General features: G+C 36.7%; 1 protein-coding gene across 11 annotated transcripts in view; it reads right to left on the bottom strand.

Moving 5' to 3' along the window:
• Macrod2 (mono-ADP ribosylhydrolase 2) overlaps nt 1–18,979 on the bottom strand; it is a 2,114,706-nt gene that overhangs the window by 1,334,412 nt on the left and 761,315 nt on the right. The window lies entirely within an intron of this gene.

The following is an 18,979-nucleotide window of genomic DNA, read 5'->3' as shown; positions in this document are numbered from 1 at the left end:
TTTAACTGAAATTGTATAGGGGTGGGGTGGGGCAGCACTATAGCGGGAAGCAGTGAATCGCATACCATACTGAACATATGTACAATTTAATACAGACTATAAGAATGTAAGTAACCATGGATGTTAAGCAGCTGGTAAAAGATGACTAGCTAAACACTACTAGTTTAAATATAAATAGCTGTCATATCAACATTACTGAAAATAAGAAATTCTAACCAAAATTCAGTGTGTGCATGTACTGTCAGACTGTTGAAAAGATTTACATCATTTGTTTGCTTGTTTTATTTATTTTTTATTAATTAATATACATGGGTGTTTTGCCTCTTTGTAAACCTGTATATCCCTGGCACGCCTGGTGTCTATGAAGACCAGGAAAGGATGTCATATTCCCTAGTTCTGGAGTTAACAAATGACTGTGAGCCATCATGTGGGTACTGGGAATTGAACTCAGGTCCTCTCCAAAATCAGTTAGTGTTCTTAACTTCAAAGCCATCTCTCTAGTTCTAAAATCAGCGATTTCTTTAGAAACTTCAGAGCCACATGTTTAGTAAGAGAAAGAGATAGACTAAGAAAAAGACTGACACGGAAAATCAGATTCATCTGTCAAAACTATAAGAATGTCAGATAATGCAAATAGGATACCTCATTATTTACTTTATTACAGGTGTATACAGCATGTATTTTTATTTCAAAAGATGTTGTCAAACTTGATATTCATAAGAATACCCAGAGTGTGTAGCAGCTATGCATATGAACTAATGAGCCCAAGAGTTCATGAGGCACTAATTGTATACATCCACATATTCACTGCATGTGCTAGGGAAACTGAGAGACACAATGGCACTTTTATTTGTCTCTGAACTTCCTTCTTTAGTTACATAGCAGGTGGGAAGATTTAATAGCAGCTACAAGGTGCCCCAGAATCTTTAATTCTCCCATTAATGAAAGTGTTGACTATAAGTAGGAAACCCTATTAATGTAAAGATGTCTAGATGCATGAGAAACCTGTATGCAAGTCTTTCTGCCCAGTTTTTACCTCAGAATCTCCCAGTAGTGAACTAGAGCCACACATTCCGAAAGTCTCAGGTCAGCACACAGGAGGCCATAGTTGGTGGGATGCCCTTGTCAAGCACTGGCAAGTGTGGTAATTTCATAGAGGCATATATAATTAATTCTCCTCTGTTTCTGATGTTCCTGGCACTTAATTACTTGGAAGCCCTCGAGGCCACTGATAGACATCCACTGGAGCTTGGAAGGTGAAACTTAAGATACAAGTCACAAAGATTTCATGTTCTGGAAATGCCCAAGTTAAAAATAAAAACTAACCAACCCAAACAAGCAAACAAATAAAATTTACAAAAGCAGAGGGGGAAGCCATCAAGACAAAGTTCAATGATGTGGTGTATTAGTCAAGCATCTTGCACTTCAGTTTGTGCCTTTTACTTTCTGTTTCCAGAGGATAACAGGGAGTCACTTTATCACAATGAGAATAAAACAGTTGACATCTTATAGCAATGTACCACCAGACTGTCTTTATTATTGATGCTTGGTTTTTACTATGGAAATTCTTTTAAGAGATGCCTTAGCAAATGGTCAATATATACAGCTGCAACTGTTACACTGTATGAAAAACCCTCAGTGGGAAAGTATTTAAAATACAGATTATAAAACGAGTATTTTAATGTTTCCAGGAAAAACACTAACTGAAATGTATGCAAGTATATACAGATTAATATAAAAATCTATTCTGTGATCATCATAAATACTAAAGGAAAAAGTTGAACTGAAGAGTATAAGGTTCAGGAACGCATGAGACCAAGGCATAGGTTAGAGGTTCTAAGGCCATGGTAGAGAGGAGCTTCTTCAGGGGCCAGCCCGTCTGTGTACTGTGCTATCCTCTCAGTGTCTATGGGCATCAAGGTGCTTATCATAGATTATTAACAGTGGTTTGTTGTGTGGACAAGTAGGCTTAAAACAATCTGAATGAAACATGATCAGACTGATAGAAATGTTTTCCATCAGCTTCATTTTTGCAATTACTTTGAACAGATGGGCTAGAATTTCAATAGAATTAGAAAATTGTGGGCTAAATGTTTCCTTTTTGTAAACATTGAGTCAAGAGAAAACTCATGCATGTTTCAAGCTCAATCATGGGCAAAACAGAGGACTATGACCATGTGTCTGTATGTGTCGACTATTATGGGCACATTGAATTAGTAAAATTACTCAAAACTGCCACCCAGGTTGCATCAAATTAAACCAGAATAACTGGCAGTTTAGGCAGAGCTCTACAAGAATACGGAGGCTGTGACTATTCTGTTCAATGCATCTGCCCTAGTTTGGGTTTCTATCGTTGTGAAGAGATGCCATGACTATGTCAACTCTTTTTATTTATTTATATATTACATCCCTACCATAGTTTCTCCTCACTCTTCTCCCAATCTCTTCCCCAAACCTTCCTTCAGCCCTAGCTAAATGCACTTTTCCTCCATTTTTCTTCAGAAAATAGCAGGCTTTCAAATGATATTAAACATGACATATAAACTTGCAATAAGACTGGGCACCTCTCTTCATATCAAGGCTGGATAAGGCAATATGGTAGGAAGAAATGGGTACCAAAATCAGGCAAAAAAACCTCAGCAACAGCTCCTGCTCTCATGGTTAGGAGTTCCACAAAAAGACCACATTATACAACCATAGCAGGGGGTCTAGGTCAGACCCATGAAGGTTTCCTAATTGTTTGATTCAATCTTTATGAATTCCTATGAGCCCAGGTTAGCTGATTCTGAGCATGACAATTCTTGTAAAGGAAAGAAATTAATGGGGGCTAGCTTACAGTTTCAGAAGGAGCTAAGAGTTTTACATACAGACTGAGCCCCTAGGCCTTGCTTGAACTTTTGAGACCTCACAGCCCATCCCTTAGTGTTACCCCTCTAAGAAGCCACACATACTGCAACAAGGCTATGTACCTCCTAAGAGGGTCACTCCCTATGGAGGCGATTTTATTCAATCTGTCAAAGCATCTCAAGTGGAAACTGGATCAATGTCTGCTATTAACTTCCACATTATACAGCAATGCTAAGCTTCAAATGAAGGAGTCACCAGGCTGGCAAAAGTATTTAAAAATATGCTTTAAATCTTTGTACTTAATGTGATCTGGAAAAATCTTCTAATGGGTCAAATTCTGAGGAATATTCCCCCAATGAAACCATTATATTAGAAAAATGAGTCTGCAGAAACTCTTTAATTACACTATAAGATATAAACTCAACAGGTATACTACATTTGGACTTAGTTTAGACAATGTATTGTTTGTAAAGAAAAAAATAGCTGGTAAAATCTAGGCAAATTAATTCATCTATGATTTTATCTAAAATCATCCAACATAATTTTAATGTGATTTCTTCATAATAAGCATTAATTTTTATAATTTTTATCTTTAGAATGCTTGGAATTGGGGAGCACTGCTTTGAGTAAAATTTTCTCTTACAGAGAGAATGTTTTGGCATTAGCAGTGGTAGGTTTGATTCATTCCTATAAGATTTTTGAAGATTCCTTGCTTCTTCATGCAGGAGAAACCATTTGTCTATGATAAAATATAAAGACAAACCCTAATACACAGAGATGGAGGAATCTCTAAGTACCTTCCTCCCAGCTCTTGTTACCGGATGCTAGACAGTGACCTCAGCAAAGGTGACTATGATGGAATACTTGCCTGAACTGTCATCCTGACCAAGAGTGATTCTAAAGCTTTCCATACTGGCATTTAATCTTTTATTTAGTCACAGAAACAGGGAGTCACCATTTTTTTTAAACTGCTGAGAGAAAGCTTGAGGAAAGGAGCATTATCTCCCCCTCAGCGCCCAGGAAAATGGTATAGGATGATAGGAAGACAAGAATATTTTTTCCATTAACCCCTTGACCTAGTAAGTTAATGGCTTTTTGTTGCAACTATATCAACAAACAGGGTCCAGGGTGCGATTCGAAACCAGGTAGGGAGGTCTCTGCAACTATCTGGAAAAGTGTCCTGGTGTTACTGCTACTCCCTTCCTGAGAGTCCATCCATCCAATGGGATAGAAACATGCAAAGACATTTAAACTATTATTTCAAACATACCACAGTGCATCCATGCCCAGCATTGCCTATATGTAAAGAAATGACACAACCGCATAATGAAGGTGATGTTATAGTTGTCAATGCAGCACTCAACATCTTCTACACTAAGATTAAGGTTGAGTTGGAAAAAAATGCAATGTAATTTCAAGCAATTTCCTAAAAGAAAACATAATTTGCATAAAGCACCCAAATTTGTATGCTCTAGCTACTGCTTAACAGGGCCACAATGACAATCAAAACTGCTATCATTCCTTCTTATTTTAATATCAAGATTATGCTGGGATTTTCTAAATTAAAATGTTAATAAGTAAGAGCTTTGTCAAGTTTATTTGAAATATAGGAGAAAAATGCCACAATTCCTTCAAAATCAAAATCTCATCAGAAGTGTATTTATACAAATGAAGTATTTTCACAGGATCAAATAGTATTAAATTACTGATTTTTTTGTTACTTTTTCCACAATTGTACAAAGGGCCTCTTACCAACAACTTCTTTTAGGTAAAATGTTAAAGGAGAAAATATTCTACTAAAGAACATACCAAAATATATTATATACAAACAATTTACTTTTATTTGAAGATAACAAACATGCATAACCTTTATATTTCCCTGTTAATACTTTTTAGTTTAGAAAATTTGGCTCAATAAATACATTCTTGCATGATTAATGAAAATCATAGCATTTCTTAGCATATTTAATTGATTCTTAACACAATTAAAAATTAACTTGGAGAATCAACAGCACATTTACAAATGTGTCATTATTTCTAAACTGTCAAAGCAGAAGGTTTCATAGTCATCTATTCTCATTTGTGGGGCTGTGACCATGTATCAACCTAAGACAAACAATTCTTAAAAGAAATGATAGGATTTATCAGACAGAAACTCAAATCACTTTACTTTCTAAATGATAAATTACACTTGGATTAGCATGATTAATGTTTACGATGTACTCACAATGTAGTAAGTGCCAATGGAATATGAGAAATATCTGCTACTGACTAATGAAAGAATTAGAAGCTCCCAGTGTTTAGAAGAAGGGGACAGGAGTATTAACAGCTCAAGACCACTCTAAGCTACATAGCAAGTTTAAAGCTAGCCTGGACTACACAAAACTATCTCAAAATTAATTAATAAAAAGGGTCAACTTTAAAAGAATTCAGAAACTGATAAAACTTTCACAAGATTAAGAATAACAAACCCTCAACTAGCAGAGTTTTAGCTATCAATAGAAAAATAATCACCTGCTTAAATTAGAGTTGGGCTGCAAAACTACTACAAAAAATCTTAATTGAGTAATTATAGGAAAATTCAATGCTAAGTATACAAAGGAAAACAGCCAGATTCCCATTCATGTGTTTATCGGAGAGCTGTGTTTACCTCAAATCTATAGCTGACAGACAAGTTCCAAGTTTATTGTATACTCCATTTATTTTAAACAAATGGAAAAGGGTTCACAAATGGGTTTTCCAAGTTACTAATCCTAGAAGCCACAATTTTAAAAAGTAACAAGAAATATTGTGAAACATCTGAAAAAATTAATTTTCCACAGAGTGCTACAGTCTGACATTAATTACATGCTAATTCATAAAACTAATGGAAAATCAACTTAATCAATCTAAGTCTTAAAATTCACCCACCTTAACATACAATCTTTACTTACAAGTTTAGTCCCGTCCACTCAACAGGATATCGTGACCTAAATCAGGCTGTAGCTCTCTTAAGATCATTTATTCGCTCATTCATTATCAAATACCCATTGCACTCATCTCATGGTGGTTATAATTGCTGGGCATAAGTTGAACAGGAGTAGGATCATTGCAGGTCCTTGTGAATTTCTTACCCTTTAGTGGGAGACTGAGAGCAATCAATTACCCTTTGTCTCATCAAATATGGGTAAACATCTATAGCTATGTATGCTCTCAAGAAATAATAGCCAGCTCTATGCAGGATTAGAAGAAACTTGTGGCTGCATGATTTGGGAATTAAACAAGTATTAACTAGCTAAGAAGGGAGAAGGAAGGCCATGATCAGATTGAATTAGTATAAATGAAGGTCCCGAGGCTCAAAGGGAATAATGCTTTTTAGAAAAGATAAAAACAAAGAAAGGCCAGTGTGCCTGAGAGGGGACACACAGTGTTAGAGGCTGAGAAATGCTGGGACCTCTAGATTTGGTAAACTCATTTAAAGGTTTTGGTCCAATATTCCAGTAACAATGACTGGTCATTAAAACATATTCAAAAAGAGCAGTGTGCTTAGATTTTTTTTCCTTTTTTTAAAATTTCATTCGATATATTTTTATTTACATTTCAAATGATTTCTGCTTTTCTGGTCCCCCACTCCCTGAAAGTCACATAAGCCCCTTTCCCTCCCCCTATTCTCCCACCCACCCCTTCCCACTTCCCTGTTCTGGTTTTGCCTTATGCTGCTACACTGAGTCTTTCCAGAACCAGGAGCCACTCCTCTGTTCTTCTTGTACCTCATTTCATGTGTGGATTATGTATTGGGTATTCCAGTTTTCCAGGCTAATATCCACTTATTAGTGAGTGCATACCATGATTGATCTTTTGAGACTGGGTTACCTCACTTAGTATGATGTTCTCCAGCTCCATCCATTTGCCTAAGAATTTCATGAATTCATTGTTTCTAATGGCCGAATAGTACTCCATTGTGTAGATATACCACATTTTTTTGCATCCATTCTTCTGTTGAGAGATACCTGGGTTCTTTCCAGCTTCTGGCTATTATAAATAGGGCTGCTATGAACATAGTGGAGCATATATCCTTGTTAAATACTGGGGAATCCTCTGGGCATATGCCCAGGAGTGGAATAGCAGGATCTTTTGGAAGTGACATGCCCAGTTTTCTGAGGAACTGCCAGACTGATTTCCAGAGTGGTTGTACCAATTTGCAACCACACCAGCAGTGGAGGAGTGTTCCTCTTTCTCCACATCCTCGCCAACACTTGCTGTCTCCTGAGTTTTTAATCTTAGCCATTCTGACTGATGTAAGGTGAAATCTCAGGGTTGTTTTGATTTGCATTTCCCTGATGACTAATGAAGTTGAGCATTTTTTAAGATGTTTCTCTGCCATCTGAAGTTCTTCAGGTGAGAATTCTTTGTTTGGGTCTGTACCCCATTTTTTAAAAGGGTTATTTGGTTTTCTGGGGTCTGACTTCTTGAGTTCTTTGTATATATTGGATATTAGCCCTCTATCGGATGTAGGGTTGGTGAAGATCTTTTCCCAATTTGTTGGTTGCCGATTTGTCATTTTGATGGTGGCCTTTGCTTTACAGAAACTTTGTAATTTTATGAGGTCCCATTTGTCAGTTCTTGATCTTAGAGCATACACTATTGGAGTTCTGTTCAGAAACTTTCCTCCTGTACTGATGTCCTCCAGGGTCTTCTCCAGTTTCTTTTCTATTAGCTTCAGAGTGTCTGGCTTTATGTGGAGGTCCTTGATCCATTTGGAGTTGAGCTTAGTACAAGGAGACAAGGATGGATCAATTCACATTCTCCTGCATGCTGACCTCCAGTTGAACCAGCACCATTTGTTGAAAAGGCTATCTTTTTTCCATTGGATGTTTCCAGCCCCTTTGTTGAGGATCAAGTGGCCATAGGTGTGTGGGTTCATTTCTGGATCTTCAATCCTGTTCCATTGATCCTCCTGCCTGTCACTGTACCAATACCATGCAGTTTTTAACACTATTGCTCGGTAGTATTGCTTGAGGTCAGGGATACTGATTCCCCCAGAATTTCTTTTGTTGCTGAGAATAGTTTTAGCTATCCTGGGTTTTTTGTTATTCCAGATGAATTTGAGAATTGCTCCTTCTAACTCTATGAAGAATTGAGTTGGGATTTCGATGGGCATTGCATTGAATTTGTATATTGCTTTTGGCAAAATGTCCATTTTAACTATATTAATCCTGTCGATCCATGAGCATGGGAGGTTTTTCAATTTTTTGAGGTCTTCTTCCATTTCCTTCTTCAGAGACTCGAAGTTCTTGTCATACAGAACTTGTTTGGTCAGAGTCACACCAAGGTACTTTATATTGTTTGTGGCTATTGTGAAGGGGGTCATTTCCCTAATTTCTTTCTCAGCCTGCTTATCCTTTGAGTATAGGAAGGCTACTGATTTGCTTGAGTTGATTTTATAACCTGCCACTTTGCTGAAGTTGTTTATTAGCTGTAGGAGTTCTCTAGTGGAGTTTTTTGGGTCACTTAGGTAAACTATCATATCATCTGCAAATAATGATAGTTTGACTTCTTCCTTTCCAATTTGTATCCCTTTGACCTCCTTATGTTGTCGAATTGCCTGAGCTAGTACCTCAAGTACAATATTGAAAAGATAAGGAGAAAGGGGGCAGCCCTGTCTAGTCCCTGATTTTAGTGGGATTGCTTCAAGTTTCTCTCCATTTAGTTTGATGCTGGCTACCCGTTTGCTGTATATTGCTTTTACTATGTTTAGGTATGGGCCTTGAATTGCTGTTCTTCCCAAGACTTTAAGCATGAAAGGATGCTGAATTTTGTCAAATGCTTTTTGAGCATCCAATGAAATGACCATGTGGTTTTTTTCTTTGAGTTTGTTTATGTAGTGGATTGCATTGATGGATTTCTGTATATTGAACCAACCCTGCATCCCTGGAATAAAGCCTACTTGATCATGGTGGATGATCGTTTTGATGTGTTCTTGAATTCGGTTGGCAAGAATTTTATTGAGTATTTTTGCAACGATGTTCGTGCTCAGATTTTGGAAATAACAATGTCTCTCATCTAGAGAATGAACTGAACAAAATTGTAAAAGCCATTTAGAAGGCAGATAGTCTAGGTGAGGCCTGAATAGATTTTGGGCTGCAGAGAAATAGGGACCAAGAGGTACAGCTGAATGAAATGCAGTGGCAGATCAGTCATGGAAAAACAAAGGGTGAGTGTCAAGACTTTTGGGTTGATTTCCTCAATGATACCATTACAAGGAACAAATGGAGAGAAAGACGCTTAGCAAAACCATGAACTTATTCTAGACAGCTTGAACCTAAAGTAAGTAGCTAAGTGAAAATTTAAGTGTGGCTTACATGGTCCTATAGCTAAAGGAAGTTAAGCCATGGGGTATCCCTGAAGGAGATAGGACTCCAGCTCCTCATTTTCCACTCTGTTTTCTGATGTCCCTGACCACATACTCCTGACAACAGCATGCTGGGCCTGACTGCAGGCCTAGACTGACCAGGGCTAAACCTCCAAAAAGTGACTCAAAATGAATTGTTCCCATTTCAAAGTTGTTTATATCAGAAATTGTATTATAGCAATAGAGAACTTACTGATAATGGCAATCTCTCAAAAAAATCTCAAGCTTGCTTTAAAGGAGCTGTATTTAATGAAAATGAACTTCACAAATTAATGCTTTTTTTTATTCGATATAATTTATTTACATTTCAAATGATTTCCCCTTTTCTAGCCCCCCCACTCCCCAAAATGCTTTTTATCTAATGCCATACACTAAAGATATGTACAGCTTCTATTGTAGATCATGATAAAAACATGAAAGACGTGTCCCATACTTACAGTTCAGCTTTGTAGTATATAGAAGGACAGCGATACTTATAGCCCAAGGTAGAGATGAGATGGGGGCAGAAGAAACTTAAGATAAAATGGAAGGACCTCAGTAACATTCACAAACCTTGGCCTTGAAGTATCCATGAATAAACAAATTTAACTTGACTCTTTAGTTCTAATTATTTTATTGACATTTAATACAGATGAGAATTCTAAAAAGCAGATATTCTGAGCAGATACTGCCTCCTCTGATGAAGCACTACCTGCATTTCTTACAATGGCCACTACTATTTTCCCTAGCCCCACTGCACTGAAAGGATTCCTGGCTATCATGTTCAGTGAGTGCCCTACAGAGAAAAAGATTAAATAGGTAGACAGCATTCTTGTTATCATGCTGGATCAATTTCCAGCCACAGATTCCAATCACAGAGAGGCAGAAAACCTCTCAGAGCCACTTACATCAAATATTATCCCTTAACAGAAAATATGATAAGTCAGCAGCCAGCTTCTCCTCATCTGGACAAAAACTGTGGTGATTACTATTCTTTCCTATCAAGTATCTATGGCTTATAGAATGCAGAATGACTACGTGCTCAGAGGACTTGCTGATAAGAAAATCTGTTTATGTCAAGGTCAGGGCAAACCCCATGATCCCATATCCAGTGGACACACATTTATTTATCGAGCCACTTGGATTTTGATGCAAGCCACCTGCGACCTGTAAGATAGGTCCTTTTTCCATTCTAAACCTCTTCCCTGAGTCACAGAAGGCTATACTCCAGCTTCTCTTCTAGTCTTTCAGCTGAGTGAGTTGTTCATCCTACTACCCCAGTCCTCTGTATGTTGGAGTTTCTCCTTCCTGCAAAGAATCCACCTAACTGAATCTTTCCAGGGACACAGCTCTATAACCCGTATGATGATCTTTGAAAGACTAATAGATCTAAACAGCAACAACTACCTTCCCTTCTAGTACCACTTGGGTATTCAGTCTGTCTACCTGATTTATAATCGCTTCAGAGTTTCCTAAATATTTTAAATGTCATAGGGTATAAAAATTAGCTTCTTTTTTGTTTAGTTTTATCTTCTAAGTGTTCATCTTCTATTCATTTTTGTCAGATTCATAACGACATTGATATCCACTGGGAACATTCATCATTCCTCTTCCTACCCAACTCCCAAAACAAACCTCTATATCTAAGTCATCCGAGGCAGTCCAGTTGCACAATCAAAACATTGTCTCAAATCATTATCATTATGGCCTACATCTAGGTTTTCTTCTAGTAGTTATCTGTTCAATTCTAACTTAAACTCTATTACCTAGTTACCAGAGAAACCATTAAGTTACAAACTTGCTCAAATGACTCCTATATTTGAAACCACTTCTGATTCCTTTTTAAAATAAAATCCCAATGGATTGCTATACTGTAGCAGGTCTTTCCACCCTGGGAACTCCTATCCATTGAAAAGAAATGATTTTCTTTCTTTAATGTTTACTAGCTATTGTGCATTCTATGGTGATTATCTTGAAAATGGGGAAACCTTGAAAACCATTCTTAAAGAATGCTGTCATTGCTGGTTCCTGTTCAAAATGTATGTCATACAACCACTTATTTCTTTGCTTCTCAAATATGTCTCTTGAAAAGCACATTGGTACATGCTAAAACAAACTCAAAATGAACAGTGCTTTTCTTTTGCTTTATAGCACTTAACATTTCAGCATCATTTCACTGTCATGCCCCTGCCTCCACTAGGATGTCTGGACTCTGAATGCTTAGACTTCCTCAGAACCAGGTCCACCCTTTCACACCTTCTGTGTAGTGTTAGAGCTGGGACTGTGTGGTTCTATGGCTGGGACTGTATAGTTCAAGAACTGGGATTGTATAGTTCTAGAACTGGGATGTGATACCACATTGTAATAGCTAGCTTTTGGTAGCTTCTGTCAATAAAGAAACAAAAATGAATTTGTTATTAAGTGGAAGAAAAATCATGCTGTTTTTCTTCTTAATTCACCCTTGCCCTGGAGGAGAAACAGCTATCCTCTGCCACAGGAGTAGCAGCTTTAGCTTCTAGTCTCCAGTTTGGGATATTTCTATAGTAAGTCATGTTGCACCCTACAGTGGTACCAACTTGAGGGACCCAGCTCTGAAAGAACCAATTTCAGGTAATGAGTTATTAGCATCAGGTGCTGGTGAGCTAAACCTGTTTCTAAATTCCTTTCTCTATTTTTCTGTGATTCTAATATTTGATATACCATAGTTCTGATGTCTCTTTCCTCACAGGTTGTTTGGGGGGTTAGATTTGGTTATTTTTCAAGACATGGTTTCTCTGTATAGCCCTAGCTGTCCTGGAACTCACTTTGTAGACCAGGCTGGCCTCAAACTCAGAAATCTGCCTGCCTCTGCCTCCCAGAGTGCTGGGATTACAGGCGTGCACCACCACTGCCCGGTGTTTGTTTTTTGTTTCTTTGTTTTTGAGGATTTTGCTGTGTATAGCCTTAGTTGCCCTAAAATTTTTTATATAGATCATTATGTCCTCAGAAGTGAAGTGACTGCTTTCTAACAATGGATAGGATGATAAAGGACTAGACTGAGAACTTGATTTATGGTAAAGTAATAAAAGAAACAATTACCAGAAAATACTCTATGAGGAACAAAATATAACATTTGTATAATAAATGAATCACTACAAACATTTTCCCACTCTAAGTATGTTGTTTACCAATACCACATGAACTCTTATTAAAGTCAGGATCTTATTAATGTAAGTACAGTGGTGCTACGTTCTATGTAATCATAGCCATTACTGATGTTGTCACCATGCTTTTATTGAGTACTGTATAAAGAATGCCAAATATTTAATTTGTGATTAACACAGTAACATAACACCGTAGTTATTATTTCCAATTCCTTCTCTCTTCACACACACACACACACACACACACACCTGTATATAAATGGTTGAAGATGCAGTCCCAAGATCACATGACTATTACATGACCAAGTAAAATTTTACCCCACATTTTCAGGACTACTTCTTTACACGAAGCAAATCTCATCTCTGTGACCCTTGACACAAGAACGATGAAATGGCACATTATATAAATAGGTGCTCAATAGGTAATTGTCCTATGGATGGCAAAAAAAAAAAAAAAAAAAAAAAAAAAAAAAAAAACACTTTCTTCAAAACCAGACCAACTTTATTTTGTACTGTTATAATGTTGGCGTTTATTAATAAAATGAACATTTCTATTTCAAAGGCAACAAGCTTTGTGGCTACAACTCAGTATGTGCACCATTATAATAACTTAGACGTCCATCTGAGGGGTAGGACAGAGCTGTGGAGATAAAACAAATGAAATTGAGGAAGCAAATGGATTTTCAATAGGGCAATAAATCTAGGACATTGCTGTAACTCAGGGATAAGAGGTTACTAGTATTCAAGTAACATCTCAGGTCCTCACTACATCTGGTCCTAGACAAGTGTTTCCAGGTGCAGGTGTTTGCTCTAATGACTCCACAGTGTGTGATACATGAAGGAGAAAAGGCCTGCTCATATATCTGGTTCTTTCTTTTGATGGAAATGCTTTAGCTGGTGAATAAGAGGATTTTTGGCAAATCATCATTTTTTTCTCATACCCAGATAAACAGCTTTAATTTTTGAAGAGTATACCTAACCAGTATTCAGCTCAGAATTATGAATGCAATTAAGTCATCAAGAACAGAAGCAACCTAGCAGGGCAAAGGAATAAGATTCTTATACAGTAGGAGAAAGAATTATTCTCTCTGTCTCTCTCTCTGTCTCTCTGTCTCTCTTTGTGTATGTGTGTGTGTGTGTGTGTGTGTCTGTGTGTGTCAGGGGAGATATAATTTTCTATAATAATATATGTCTGTGTGACTACAATTTATGTAGACAAATTCAAAGCCAATAATTTTCTATTCATGAAGTAACACAGGGTGATTCAATACTAAATCACTATTCTACTGAATTAGATGTGACAGACACATGGACCACCATTCCATGAAAATAAATAGCTCCCTAAGTTAGATCTCAAAATGTATGATATGGCTTGAGTATGAAATGCATCCATTCTATTGGGTCTCCATTGTCAGCTGATGAAGTTTTAGGAAGAGGTTAGATCTTAAGGGTTAAACCTAATGAATTGTTTCATTCAACCCAATGATAGATTTGAGTTGTGAATGGGCTTATTTGGAAGGCACAGAACTATGGGAAGTGGGACCTGGTTGGAGGAAAAAGATAACTCAGTGTGTTTCATATAGCGTGTATCTTATCCTGAAATCTCCCTGCTACTGTTCTCTTTCCCACTCTTGTCCCCTTGCCCCCTGCTACCACTCCCTGGCTACCACAGTGTGAGCTGTCCCACCATACCATCACCAACATGACAGAATGAATCATCTGGAACCATTATTTAAAGTGTGTCTTTCCACAAGTTTATGCAATACATATCGTGATAGCAATAAAAATATGACAAATACAGTTATCATTAAGATTTCAATTTGATTTCTGGAGTCTAACTTCTTAAGTTCTTTATATATATTGGATATTAGCCCTCTATCTGATGTAGGATTGGTGAAGATCTTTTCCCAATTTGTTGGTTGCCGATTTGTCCTTTTGATGGTGTCCTTTGCCATACAGAAACTTTGTAATTTTATGAGGTCCCAAGGTATCCCTCAACAGAAGAGTGGATGCAAAAAATGTGGTATATATACACAATGGAGTACTATTCAGCCATTAGAAACAATGAATTCATGAAATTCTTAGGCAAATGGATGGAGCTAGAAAACATCATACTAAGTGAGGTAACCCAGACTCAAAAGGTGACTCATGGTATGCACTCACTAATAAGTGGATATTAACCTAGAAAACTGGAATACCCCAAACATAATCCATACATCAAATGAGGTACAAGAAGAAAGGAGAAGTGGCCCCTTGTTCTAGAAAGACTCAGTGAAGAAGTATAGGGCAAAACCAGAACGGGGAAGTGGGAAGGGGTGGGTGGGAGGACAGGGGGAGAAAAGGGGGCTTATGGGACTTTCGGGGAGTGGGGGGCTAGAAAAGGGGAAATCATTTGAAATGTAAATAAAAAATATATCGAATAAAAAAAAGACAAAAAAAAAGCTCTTAAAAAAGATTTCAATTTGAGTTTATTTTAACTTAAAATATTTTAAAAGTAAGCACGATACTAAGTACAACTACATTTATATAATGTTATTTTTGTTTTACTATATTTTTCAAATATAATCTATTTAATGGTAAACTAAAGATTTTAATACTCTCATTGCAATCTTTTCATACAGTAGATTTTGCTCATTGTTTTTTCCTTCTCAATTCCTCCCAAATATTCCAAACCTTACTATATACCCAACTTCATGTTCTTTCTCTCTTCAAAAACATAAAGCAAAGCAAAACTTTGAAATCAAAACAAATAAAATACTAACAGCACATAAAAAATGTCCAAACGAAATGAAGTTAAAGAAAAATCCCTCCAAAACAATTTAAAATTAAAAAATGGAATTTGAGCCGGGCGTGGTGGCTCACGCCTGTAATCCTACCACTTGGGAGGCAGAGGCAGGAGGAGTTCCAGTGAGTTCCAGGACAGCCAGGGCTACACCGAGAAACCCTGACTCAAAAAAAAAAAAAAAAAAATGGAATTTGTTTTGTGTTATCTCACTGGGCATGGGGCTTGCCCTGGACTGTGGCTGATACACCTAGTGGCATTGCATTGGAGAAAATAGATTTTCCCTTTCATAACAGGTTCAACCACAACTATCTTCTGTGTTTGGGATGAAAATATATATCCCCTTTCTCTTCTCAATTCAGAGATCTTACCTGATTTGAACTCTTGCAGTTATAGTCTCGGTGATTTCATAGGTGCATCAGTCCTTTTGTGTCTAGAAGACATTATTTCCCTGAAGTCATCTTGTTCTTTCAACCTTTCTGCTGCCTCTCCCTCCTAGATTTCCGAGCCTTAAAGGGATTTGATGAACATACCATCTAGGACTGTGTGCTCCAAAATGTCTCATACTCTGTCAGTTTGTAAGTCTCTGTACTAATTCCAATCTACTGCAAGAAGCAGCTTCTTGGATGAGGGCCAAGTGGTGTACGTAAGTATGAGAATAACAGTATGTCAATGCCGGTCATTTTATATTGATAAAATGTTTCTTTAGAAGAAGAACAAATGGTAGTAGCTTTTATGGTGTGGCTTCCATCCAGCCCACAGAGTGGGACCTTAAATTCAGTTGTTTTTTGAAGTTATTGGTTACTCCCATAACAATTGTGCCACTATTACACCTTGAAGACAGGAATTTGTTGAAGGTCACAAGGTTTGTATCTGGGTGATATTGATGATTACTTTTCTTCTCTGATAGCATGTACCAGCCCAATTTTTGTTTAGTGATATAAGAAAGTAGTCTCTTTAAAATAGGGAATACTATCAGGTTGTAGAGAGTAGCATATATTCTTGGCAATATCCTGTTATCTTTGTGTGGAAGAGAGTATATATATATATATATATATATATATATATATATATATATATATATATATAAAGAATCAACAAGGTGTAACCATTCCTGGCACCAGAAGTTTTACTTGGTAGCATGAGATAGCTAGTTGAGGCACTGTCTAACCTACTATATAGTTGCTCCATCTAAATTCCACTCATCAATATATACATTTTAGGAAGAATCCATAATAGTAAGTTTCCATTGAGTTAGTTATCTCTCATCATATTTTTTTCCTTTACCCTGTTTTTCCATCCCCCCATGTGATCTTTCTAGTCCAGTTTCAACTTTAACTCTTAAAAATCAGTGTATATTATTTCCCGTTCCTTGAAAGATCTTCTCAACCTCTGGTCCTTTGTTGAGTCCCAAACCTCTGTGATTATCTGGGTTGCAGCACACACATCAAAATCATTAAAGTTAACATCTACTTATAAGAGAAAACCTTGTAATATTTGTCTTTGGGGGCCTATATTACCTCATTCAGGATAATTGCTTCTATCTCCATCCAATTACTTGCACATTCCATTCTTCTTAACAGCCGAATAATATACAGTTCTGTGAATATACCACATTTTCAACAATCCATTTATCAGTAGTTAGACATCAGGCTGTCCCTGGATTTTATGAACAGAGCAGCAATGAGCATGGATAAGCAAGTTATCTGTAACATGATGTAGATGCCGTTGGACATAGGGCCAAGTGTGGTTTAGCTCCATAAATATTCAGGGATTTTCTTTCTTTCTATATTCTTTTTGTATGTGTGTTTTTTCTTCCTTTCTCTCTCTCTCTCTCTCTCTCTCTCTCTCTCTCTCTCTCTCTCTCTCTCTCTCTGTTTCTTTTTCTTTCAGAGCATTCAGGTATGTCATTAAGTTACTAAAATCAGAGTTCCTTAGTTTTATGGAGTTTTTTATTTTTTGTATTTTAATGTTTTTGTTAATGTAGGCACTGGTGCTATGAACTTGGCTCTTAAAACTACCCATAATTTTTTCCATAGGTTTGGGTATGCTGTGTTTTCAATTTTAATTAATTATTCAAAGTTTTTACTTAGTTTTATTGCTGATTTCTATCTTGACCTAATATTCATTAAATAGTGAGCTGTTTAGGTTCCATGAGAATATATACTTTCTGTTGTTTTTATTGTTGGTGATACCCAGTTTTTATCTTTGTATGGTGGTTAAATTAGATGTATTTAACTTTTCTTAATATCTATTAATATGTGCTTAGAATATTCTTTTGTGTTTTAGTGGAAGTCCACTAAAGTCCATTTGCTTTGTGTCTCTGAAGTCCATTTGCTTTATGATGTTATTTAAGTCCAGGATTTCTCTAATTAGTTTTTGTATTCAATAAGAGATATAAGAAGGAAATGGATAGGATGAATATGTAATTTTAGCTGGTGCAGTGTTTCTTTTAATAATTTGGGTGCCACTGTGTTTTATGCATAAATGTTTAGATTGTAATATCTTCTTGGTAGGTTTTTTTCTTTAATGTGTATGAAATGTATTTCCTGTCTGTTTGATCAGTTTGGGTTTCTAGTCTATTTTGCCACATATTACAACAGCCATACCTCATTGATTCTTGGGTATGTTTGCTTGGAATTCCTTTTTCCATCCTTAGATGCTGCCTGTCCTTGATGGCAAAGTATGTTTCTTGGATGTTTCAAAAAGCTGGTTCTAATTTCTAATCCAGTCTTTTATTCTGTGTGTTTTATTGGGGATACTGAGATGATTAATAATGAGAGTTATTAATGAGTAGTGTTTATTGATTCCCATTATTTTGTTTTTGTAGTGTGGGTGTCCCCTTCCGATTTACTGCTCTGCTTCAATTTATTCCTTGTGTCCTCTTTAGTGTTGTAATCTTTTTCTGCAGTTAAAATTTTCTCTTCGGACATTCTGAATTGGTGAACATAAACTGCTTAAGTTTGTTTTTGGTTTATTAAGTGCAATGTTTTTCTTCCTCTGTCTTGTGATTGATGGTCTAGTAGTTTGTGCTGGCATCTGTGGTCTCTAAAGCCTTGTAGATCATTCATCCAGGCCCATCTGTTTTCAGAGCTTCCATTGAAGAGTTAGGTGTTATTCTAACAGCCCTGCCTTTGCATGTGGCTTGAGCCTTTTCCCTGGCAGCTTTTAATGTTCTTTCTTTGTTCAGCATGTTTGGTGGTTTGGTGGCTATGCATTGTGGGGAGCTTCTTTTCTGGGCATATTTGCTGTTATTGTACTTGATAGGTTTCTCTGTCTTTAGAGAATGTTTCATCTATAATTTTGTTGAAAATATACTCTGTGCTTTGACTAGGGTTTCTTCTCCTTCTCTATACCTATTATTCACAAGTTTGGTATTTTCATAGTGTTGGCTTTTCAGATTTGCTGGCTGTTCTGTGACCAGAATTCTTAGATTTAACATTTTCTTTGACTGAGCTCTCCATTTCTTCTATCTTGCCTTCAGGATGTGATGTTCTCTCTGCTAGGACTCCCAATCTGGTGTTGAGGCTTACCTCTCTGTTGTTAATTTGGCATCCTGACTTTTCCATGTCTAGTTTTATTTCAGTTTATGCTTTTTTTTTTAGTGGTTCCATTTTTTCCTTAAATTCTAATGTCTTGAATTGTTTTCATTACTTCAATCAACTACTGTGTCTTTATAGTTCTCATTAAGGCATTTATTGACATTCCTCCTTAAGGTCCTCAACAAATTCACAGTTGCTAGTTTGAAGTTCTTGTCTTGTGCCTCAGCTTAACTGGCTTTTGTTTTTTTCATTTTTTAAGAGTTTATAGCAATATTTATTTATTCAAAGCATGTTC

This window comes from Apodemus sylvaticus, chromosome 5 (genome assembly GCF_947179515.1).
Source record: "Apodemus sylvaticus chromosome 5, mApoSyl1.1, whole genome shotgun sequence".
NCBI lineage: Eukaryota > Metazoa > Chordata > Mammalia > Rodentia > Muridae > Apodemus > Apodemus sylvaticus.
Note: the sequence above shows the minus strand (reverse complement) of the source record. Positions and strands in the feature narration are given on the sequence as shown.